We start from the raw sequence: 9,604 nt of genomic DNA on the forward strand, positions 1-9,604 counted from the left end.
ATAAAGCAAAAGCATGTTATGTAGGTGAAAAAAGAGAGGTGAAAATAAATAAATTGCATGTAATAAACAATTACATGTGGAAATTATTGAATTGTGTGTAAAAAAAAAACGTATAAAAAAATACTTTCGAAACTAATCAGCTGTGAAGAAATCACGTGAAAATGTGAAAAATCATGCAAAAATAAAAGAATGAATCGTGAAAAAATACATAATACACAAAATATTGTGGGTAGAAATCATGTTAAAATACATAAATCATTGGGTGTCGAAATCACATGTTCAAAGCCATGAAAGTGAAAGTGTGTGTAGAAAAGACACTTGAAATGAAAGGAAATTTAAAAACAAAAAAATACTTTTAAAATGTCATGTGAATATAAATAATGAATTATATATAAAAAATACTTGTGAAATTACAAATATTTTGTGTAGAAATGTGAAAATAAATAAATCGCTTCCATTAAAATTTCAATTTTTTCCCCACTCAACGGTTGATAAAAGGAAGAAAAACATGTCTCTTTTTGTCAGCACCCAAATGTTTAATTTTAGGTCTATCTTGCATGCAGGATTTTCAGATGTGGTTAGACTGGAAATTTCGCTGAAACATGGCAACCCGGGTTGGTATGCAGTTTCCCTTTTCTTCTTTACAGTGACATAATGCAAAAAACCCCATGACTGGGTCAGGTGAGCCTCTTTCAATCTAGAGTGATGTATAGAAGCTGTACAAATAGAAATGAAAATCTTATTCCTAATTACCTGCTATAAAGCTTTAGCGGTATGATGATTCAACAGATGGGAAAAATTCTGATGCCAAAACGTCCTCGAGTGTATATGGAATTCACTGTGTATTATAAACATACTGTTTCACTTTGCATTCTGTGCTCTCGTTCTCTTTCGCTCTCTCTGGTAACGGAAAGCCCCACATTCCATTTTGGACGCTTGGATGTCTGTGAGTCATGTTGTCTGAACTCCAGTTTAGCTGCTTTACTTCAGGAACATTTCATTTAAGGGTCAGAACAATGTTTTCATAAATTACATTGAACAGACTCACATGACACCCAACCCAGAAGCTTTCTTTTTAGATTATACATCAACTTTTTTAAAGCCTTCCATCTTCCATTTCTTCATTAACACTTTGAAAGGAACCTGCATAATGTAAATACTGTAATAGAAAATCAATAGAAATGTGTTCACCTGCCATCTTAGCTTTTGTTAGGTGGACTTATGTCTTTGAAGAGTGTGGAACTAAATGTGAATGGCAATAAAATAGCAAAACCAAGACGATTATTATAAACCAAAAGCCATTCTAATTAGGTTTGCCTTTAAACAAAGGCAGGTCAGTAATAGCATGTAACGGCCACAAAAGAACGATCACCAACTTGTTTACACCTTGACCGAGGGACCTCTAGTAACTTTGTTGGTAAAAATGTACACTCACATACAGTAGGTAAGAAGATGCCAGGCCATTAATTGCACTAAAAACAAACATTTTGCACAAGTTGCAGACGATGCAGACAAGCTTGATTGACTCCAGCATCAAGAGCGTTGCAATAATCTAGCCGTGAGCTAATAAAAGCATGAATGGCGTTCTCCAAGGTACTCAGGTGTAAAAAGTGCTTGACCTTTGTGATGAGGCGGAGATGGAAAAAGCCTGCCTCCACAACAGAATCAATCTGTGTCTGAAAGTTTAATCTGTTGTCTAAAGTCACCCCTAAATTTTCGACTGTTTGGCTAAAATGAGGGGCCGAGAAATCATGACCAGCAGCAACAAAACTGGGAAGGTTGGAGGTGACTACAATAATACAGTACAATACTAAAACTAAAAACTAAACTCCATGTAAAGACAAAGTTACCTCCAATAGATCCTAAAGTTTTGACATACAATACAGCTTTCATGAATTCTTTATAAAATGTTTATACAGTGCTGTATGTTGACACTTTTCAGGTAGATTGTTACCATTCTTTTCTATCCAGCACTCTGGCTTTTTGTTCCTTTGAACCTAATGAGTGACATTAAAGTGACATTAAATTTAATGAAAGTTTTACTTCATCGTAAGCTCTCAATGACTCACTGAATTAATTGACGCCTCCAAGAAGCTTCAGTAATAAAGAATCTGATTACACTTGTGAGGAGCAATAGTGACATCAAATGTACAATTAATTCCTTTTTTCCATTTTTTTATGTCCTTTATCAGGTCACACAAATTAACCACTGTGATTGGTCAGCAATGACTTGCTACACACTTGATAAAGACAAAATTGAAAAACCTGGGCTAATTACATGATTGTAAGAGAAATATACAAACTTAAGACTACATTTGTACTTCCTTCAGTGTTACTTTACTCTCCATGCCTGTGATATATGGCTGGAAATCAAGGTTTACTGGAACATTTTTCTTACTTTTTGATTATCTTACATATAGACTATGTTAAACATGAACTTGAAAATGAAACAATTTAGAAGAAAATTCTTGCTTCTTGCAATCTTTTACTGTCATGAAGATGGCATGTAACAGGTGATTGTGTAACATGACAGGTATGTTATTATAGCTATGTTTTGTGTGGCATTATTTCCCGTTTTTTGCAAAACAGGTCGATTTGTAAAGGGCTAATGCTTATCATTCTGAGAACATCATCCTCACAGCATGCCGAAATAATGTGAAGCATGTTGTTGGTAGCATATATATATAGGGTAATGTTAATAAAACATTATTAACATTGCCCTACCTTATCCTTTCCCAAACTTGTCTTAGACTTGTTTTACTAGACCCTTGATCTTTATATTGTAGTCTAATAAACTCTGGACATTTCCAGGTGTATTTCTACTAAGATCACATGACTATTTATTTGCACACAGATGGCCATTATTCAACTAAATATGACTGATGGCACCCACTTATCGGGAAATCAACAGGATAACACTTATCTCTCAATACAAACAATGCTACAAAGTGAAAGTGGTATAATAGATAAACATCAATAAACCAAGATTAAACAGTAAACAGTGAATATAAAAAGTTTACACACCCCTGTAAAGCCATATCATAACCATTTTCACATTAATTATGAAATAACTACATATAAAAATAACATGACATACAACTAAAATGTTTTAGGGTTAAATGTTTAAAAAACCTTTTAAATTCCAGCTTGCATAAGTTTGCACACCCTTTTACAACCAGGAATCTGTTGGTGTCAATCAATCAAAAGTCAGTCAATCAATCACATTTAATCTCATGTTGAATGCTAAGAGTATAAAACCACTGTGAGAATAATTGCATACAACAATCTTTTCTGGTAATGTTGCAGACTGTTTCACACACACACACACACACACACACACACACACACACACACACACACACACACACACACACACACACACACACACACACACACACACACACACACATTCTCCCCCTCCTTCAACACACGGACACACTCTTGTCCCTACCATAATTAGCCCTACCACAGGTGGCCCTGCCATAAGCATTCTTTTTGTTACCAACTATAGGAACTAAGGGAAGTATAGGTTTATATCCCTATAAGGTCTGATTCATTGGGACAACTGAGAGGTCACTTAAACATAGATGCACACACATACCAACACACACTCACTACACCCTCCCTCTTCTTGTACGACTATATATTCCTGCTTTTCCTAATAAACTTTGGAACTTCTCTTTGAAAGACTGATTCGTGTGTGTTTCATTGAGACTTCCCCAAGGCCTTGTGGAGAACAGAAACCAAGCAGAGGTGTGAGAGGCTGAATTTTAGGTTATCCTGCCCAGGCGGCAGATGAAAGAGGGTTAACCTGTCCAAGCGACAGATGAGAATTCCTTACAACCGCCATTATGTAAATCTGATCTTCTGGAAACATGGAACTGGAAAAGCCAAGTTTAGAAAGCAATTTCTTGTTGCATACATTCATTTATCCATAGTTTTTTATAGTGCTGTTAGAAAATAATTAACTCAGAAGTCAGCTTGTTTCGAATTAATTTGCTATCAAAGTTTAGATCTTTAGAAAATAAGAACTAGGAAGTTTAATACTAAGTAGTGAAGCGGTCTGATATGTGTGTCACAAAACATCTTATAGAAGCTGAAGGAAATAATTAGATAGTATAAGTTTATATATTTATCTCATAACTATGGTATCGGTATTTTATAAGGCAGGTGCATACCTTTAAATTGTACCTTATGCACAGAGAGAACAGTATTATGGCCACAGTCATGGGGACCTGGAACTTATCCAGGAATATAAAAGGATTCTGATGCTTGTCTTGCAGCATACATTCAGTTTCATTTTGATGAGTTTGCTTGATGATTGACTGTTTAATTTGCTGTTAAATGAGTTGTTTTGTGTGACTGTTTTCTGAGGTCAATTTGAGGTCCAGGTCAAAGTCACTCTAATTTGAGTGTATAGTGTATAAACTGACTCTAAGATCAAAAATAATTCTGATATTAAATAATCATACTGCCCCAGTGTGACAACATATACACTATTGGGGCAAATTGTCATAATTTTGTACTGAATGAAGATATGAACATGAATTAATACACTATATGTTCCTGAAGTATCTGATTACACTTGTGAGGAGCAATAGTGACATCAAATGTACAATTAATTCATTTTTTCCATTTTTTTTATGTCCTTTATCAGGTCACACAAATTAACCACTGTGATTGGTCAGCAATTACTTGCTACACACTTGATAAAGACAAAATTGAAAAACCTGGGCTAATTACATGATTGTAAGAGGAATATACAAACTTAAGACTACATTTGTACTTCCTTCAGTGTTACTTTACTCCATGCCTGTGATATGTGGATGGAAATCAAGGTTTACTGGAACATTTTTCTTACTTTTTGATTATCTTACATGTAGACTACAGGTATGTTACACATGAACTTGAAAATGAAACAATTTAGTAGAAAATTCTTGCTTCTTGCAATCTTTTACTGTCATGAAGATGGCATGTAACAGGTGATTGTGTATCGTGACAGGTATGTTATTATAGCTTTTGTTTTGTGCGGCAGAACAAAATGAAACCAGACGATCATATCCCGTTTTCTGCAAAACAGGTCGATTTGTAAAGGGCTAATGCTTATCATTCTGAGAACATCATCCTCACAGCATGCCGAAATAATGTGAAGCATGTTGTTGGTAGCATCATGTCCTTTTTGACAAAGTCCCTTGATACCAGGTCACAATATACTGCTGAAAGTTTTTCTTTAGGTAGAGCCGTGATTGCTCCAAATTCTTTCCATTTCTTTATTAATAGATTTAACAGTGCTTCAAAGTTTGAGATATATATGTTTTATTAACAATGCCGTAACTTATCCTTTAGCAAACTTTGTCCTGGACTTGTTTTTACCAGACCCTTGATCTTCATATTGTAGTTTGCTTTATAATAAACTCTGGAGATTTCCAGAAACAGGTGTAAATAAATATGACTTCCGATGCCACCCACTTATTGGGAAATCAACAGGATTTCCAGGACAAATGCCTTTATCTCGCCATAAAAACTATTCTACTGTACAAAGTGAAAGTAGTATAATGGATAAACATATCAATAAACCAAGATTAAACAGTAAACAGTAAATATAAAAAGTTTACACACCTCTGTAAAATCATACCATAAACATTTTCACATTAATTATGAAATAACTACATATAAAAATAACATGACATACAACTAAAATACTTTAGGGTTATATGTTTAAAAAAACTTCAAAATTCCAGCTTGCATAAGTTTCAATCAATCAATCAAAAGTCAATCAATCACATTTAATCTCATGTTAAATGCTAAGAATATAAAACTTCCATTATGTAAATCTGATCTTCTGGAATCATGGAACTGCAAAAGCCATGGAAATTAAAGAGTTTAGACAGCAGGTGACTTCATCATAAACTTTCACAGTCGATCACTAAATTAACTGAAGCCTCGAAGAAACTCCAGTAATAAAGAATATGATTGCGCTTGTGAGGAGGGAATGTGTTAAGCAAATACTGTGTGTTGATTTGAATATGTTGAGCACAGAACTATATAGGAGAATATCTAAACTTCTTTGCTATAATTTAACAGGACTTGAACTCAGATGTATGTATCGTGCAACATACATTCAGTTTAATTTTGAAAGAGTAAAAGGAATCCATTTACGGGAAAACCATGAATCAGCTTTACCTTCAGTCATATGGCAGGTGAGAACGTGTTGTCACACAAAAGATGACTACATGTTTACCCTTTCAGCTGCTGCAATATACATTTCAGGAAACTAAAAGCCAAGCCATTAGCAAATACACACTCATTATTCACTTCAATAGAAATACCTGTACCACCTTGCTCATTTAACCAAGTATCCAATCAGCCAAATTTGATAAAAAAAATATAAAAATTAAGTAACTTTGTCCCTGTTGAGAACATTGGTGCCTGGTTTGATTCTTTAAGAAACTGCCGATCTCACACATAACGAAAAGTTTACACCCAATGGTTCATGAAACAAAAAAATAGATGGTTTGATTGGACAGAAGCAGAAATGGCCAATGGTATAGTTGTTCTTATTAAAGTGGAAGTGAGAACTATTAGAAAATTGGTAGCACCAGCATTAATAAACATTCCGAATCACCCACCAGAGCGATAAAGCACCAATATACAACATACATTAACAGGGTGACTCTATGGAGGTGACGTGTTGGGAGATACACACTATGATTTATTAGCAAAGTAACCTTGGTGCAGGATTTATTTTGCTAAACCATTAATTAATGGACAAATAATGTGTTTACTCTGGAAGTATTTTTTCTGATTTGCAACAATCCTGTTATATTGCTCAGGTTACAGTAAGGAAGTTTCTTATTCCTCTCACACCCATAAAATTAACCCTGGTTTATTGGCAAATCACAGTTTATGGCATTATGTATAATTATTCCAATGTAAATGACTTATAGATTGAATTGTAATTATAATATTTGCACAACTTGAAGGTTAAAGTGCTAGACGCTAATGAAATGCAAAGTGAAATATCATAATTCTGGTACAGTAGATTCTTGAAACTTTTGATCGCAAACTTTTTACCAGACCCTTGATCTTCATATTGTAGTTTGCTCCATAATAAACTCTGGAAATTTCCAGGAACAGGTGTATTTTTATTGAAATCTCATGACTATTTATTTGCACACAGATTCAAATAAATATGACTTCTGATGTCACCCACTTATCGGGAAATCAACAGGATTACCAGAACAAATGCTCTTATCTGTCCATAAAAACAATGCTACAAAGTGAAAGTAGTATAATGGATAAACATCAATAAACCAAGATTAAACAGTAAACAGTAAATATAAAAAGTTTACACACCCCTGTAAAATTATACCATAAACATTTTCACATTAATTATGAAAGGGCTACATATAAAAATAAAAAGACATACAACTAAAATGTTTTAGGGTTAAATGTTTAAAAAACCTTTTAAATTCCATATTGCATAAGTTTGCACACCCTTAACCAGGAATCTGTTCGTGTCAATCAATCAAAAGTCAATCAGTCAATCACATTTAATCTCATGTTAATGCTAAGAATATAAAACTTCCATTATGTAAATCTGATCTTCTGGAGACATGGAACTGGAAAAGCCATGGAAATTAAAGAGTTAGAAAGCAGGTGACTTCTTCATAAACTTTCACAGTCGATCACTAAATTAACTGAAGCCTCGAGGAAACTCCAGTAATAAAGAATATGATTGCACTTGTGAGGAGGGAATTTGTTAAGCAAATACTGTGTGTTGATTTGAATATGTTGAGCACAGAACTATATAGGAGAATATCTAAACTTCTTTGCTATAATTTAACAGGACTTGAACTCAGATGTATGTATCGTGCAACATACATTCAGTTTCATTTTGAAAGAGTAAAAGGAATCCATTTACGGGAAAACCATGAATCAGCTTTACCTTCAGTCATATGGCAGGTGAGAACGTGTTGTCACGCAAAAGATGACTACATGTTTACCCTTTCAGCTGCTGCAATATACATTTCAGGAAACTAAAAGCCAAGCCATTAGCAAATACACACTCATTATTCACTTCAATAGAAATACCTGTACCACCTTGCTCATTTAACCAAGTATCCAATCAGTCAAATTTGATAATTAATATATAAAAATTAAGTAACTTTGTCCCTGTTGAGAACATTGGTGCCTGGTTTGATTCTTTAGGAGACTGCTGATCTCACACATAATGAAAAGTTTACACCCAATAGTTCATGAAACAAAAAAATAGATGGTTTTTTATGAACGCTATTTAAAGCTCTTTACCTATAAGTTCTGAAGCGTCAGTATACAGGATGACATTCAGTGATAAACATCAGCACATAGAAAAATTCAAAAAGCTTCAAATTTTTGGTTGTATACATTCATTTATCCAAAGTGTTTTATAGTGCTATTAGAAAATAATTAACTCAGAAGTCAGCTTGTTTCGAGTAAATTTGCTATCGAAGTTTAGATCTTTAGAAAATAAGAAATAGGAAGTTTAATACTAAGTAGTGAAGTGGTCTGATATGTGTGTCACAAAACATCTTACAGAAACTGAAGGAAATAATTAGATGGTATAAATGTATATATTTATCTCATAACTATGGTATCGGTATTTTATAAGGCGGGTTCATACCTTTAATCTGTACCTTATGCACAGAGAGAACAGTATTATAGCCACAGTCATGGGGACCTGGAATTTATCCAGGAATATAAAAGGATACTGATGCTTGTCTTGCAGCATACATTCAGTTTCATTTTGATGCATTTCATTGCTATACAAATAGAAGAATAGATAATGATTCATAGCATACTGTACAACAGTCTCCAGAATTTAACATTTAACATGTTCTTCAGAACAACTCATACAACAACCCTTTACAAGCGTGGTGACCATAAAAGCAACAACACACAAAACAACAAAGTTAGAAGCTGAAAGACCAGAAGACCTTATTGTTCAAAGGCAGAAAATGAAATTAAAGCTACACTAGGTACAAGCTCACCAGAAATGCACTGGATATGATAAAGAGCAAGAAACTTTTGATGTGAAGAATAACTGCAGTTCTAGACATGATTGTATTCTGCTACATGATTGACTGATTGGACAGAAGCAGAAATAGGAAATGGTTATAGTTTTTATTAAAGTGGAAGTGAGAACTTTTAGAAAATTGGTAGCACCAGCATTAATAAACATTCAGAATCACCCACCAGAGCGATGAAGCACCAATAAACAGCACATAGGGGGTGACGTGTTGGGAGATACACACCTTGGTCCAGGATTTATTTTGCTAAACCATTAAATAATGGACCAATAATGTGTTTACTCTGGAAGTATATATTTAAAACTAGGGAGTATTTGTTGTCTGATTTGCAAAGATCCTGTTATATTGCTCAGGTTACAGAAAGGAACTTTCTTATTCCTCTCACAACCATAAAATTAACCCTGGTTTATTGGCAAATCACAGTTTATGACATTATGTATAATTATTCCAATGTAAATGACTTATAGACTGAATTGTAATTATAATATTTGCACAACTTGAAGGTTAAAGTGCTAAACGCTAATGAAATGCAAAGT

This window comes from Tachysurus fulvidraco, chromosome 14 (assembly GCF_022655615.1).
Source record: "Tachysurus fulvidraco isolate hzauxx_2018 chromosome 14, HZAU_PFXX_2.0, whole genome shotgun sequence".
Lineage (NCBI taxonomy): Eukaryota > Metazoa > Chordata > Actinopteri > Siluriformes > Bagridae > Tachysurus > Tachysurus fulvidraco.